General features: G+C 37.0%; 1 protein-coding gene across 4 annotated transcripts in view; it reads left to right on the forward strand.

Moving 5' to 3' along the window:
* The window catches only part of LOC106883406 (epidermal growth factor receptor kinase substrate 8), a 134,064-nt gene that overhangs the window by 111,986 nt on the left and 20,915 nt on the right, over window positions 1-1,163 (forward strand). The window lies entirely within an intron of this gene.

Below are 1,163 nucleotides of genomic sequence, written 5' to 3' on the forward strand. Positions count from 1 at the left end.
AGGGCATTACTATACAAGAATGCCTCACGCTATGAGGGACTCTAAGGTCAGACTACCATAAAAAAACACATTTTTACCGAAAGCTAGCTACTTGATAAATTCTTGTAAAAGAATTCATCCTATTATTGAATTTAAACACAAGTATATATATATATATGTGTGTGTGTGTGTGTGTGTGTGTGTGTGTGTGTGTGTGTGTGTGTAATATATATCGTACCTGCATCATTCTACATTTGTTTTACTATGCTTACATGTTTTGCGTTGGTCTAGTACAGCATCTTGATGAGTCCTTTGTTGTCTTGTTCAAATAGGGTTTGTCATCTTGAGATCAGTCTTCGTCGTGTCACCTTTAGACTTTGGGAGTTTTCCTCTTTTGCAGGTTTCTCACATTTTGATTGATTGTTACTAGTTTACACACACGTGCACACACACACACACACATGTATACACATACATACAAATATATAACACACAAACATGTGTATATTTACTTATACACACACACGATCAAAAAGTGTTTGTTCCCATCATTATGTTAAATTGCTGTGGAAATTGGGGCTAGGGTTCTCGTGTTGTGGATTAGGGTTCTCTATGGAAGAGTGATCAAGAAACAGCCAATGGAAGTGAAAGCAAGAGATCAAATGGAGAGTGTGTTTGGGTATGTGCATGTGTATATTTTTATATATATATGTGTGTGTGTGTATTATTCTCTAGCAAGGACAATATTGGTAGTGACTTCAATTCTTGTTAAAGAATAATAAATTTGCATTTTACAAAAGTATGGAATACTCCTTCAGATTAATGTAAAATTGTTTTTACTGTAACTGAATGTAAAGACAAACAGAGATATACATGTACACACACACATATTCATGCGTTTACATATACACAAATGCATGTACTGTGTGTGTGTGTGTGTGTGTGTGTGTGTGTGTGTGTGTGTGTGTGTATGTCTGTGCACACGTTTGAATGTGGTGTGTGCCAGAGGGTTTGCAAATCCAATGGGGGGTCTTAAAAGACATGTTAGGATCCACAATGAGCAGAACTTACTTGCAGGTATTGGTAGTGCAAATCAGAGGTGCAATCTGTGTGGGTGTTTTTTCAAAACACTGTCTGGTTTAAAAAGCCACATCAGACGCCATGAAAGGGCTAAGGTGTAGGTG

Source organism: Octopus bimaculoides, chromosome 11 (genome assembly GCF_001194135.2).
Source record: "Octopus bimaculoides isolate UCB-OBI-ISO-001 chromosome 11, ASM119413v2, whole genome shotgun sequence".
In the NCBI taxonomy this organism is placed as follows: domain Eukaryota; kingdom Metazoa; phylum Mollusca; class Cephalopoda; order Octopoda; family Octopodidae; genus Octopus; species Octopus bimaculoides.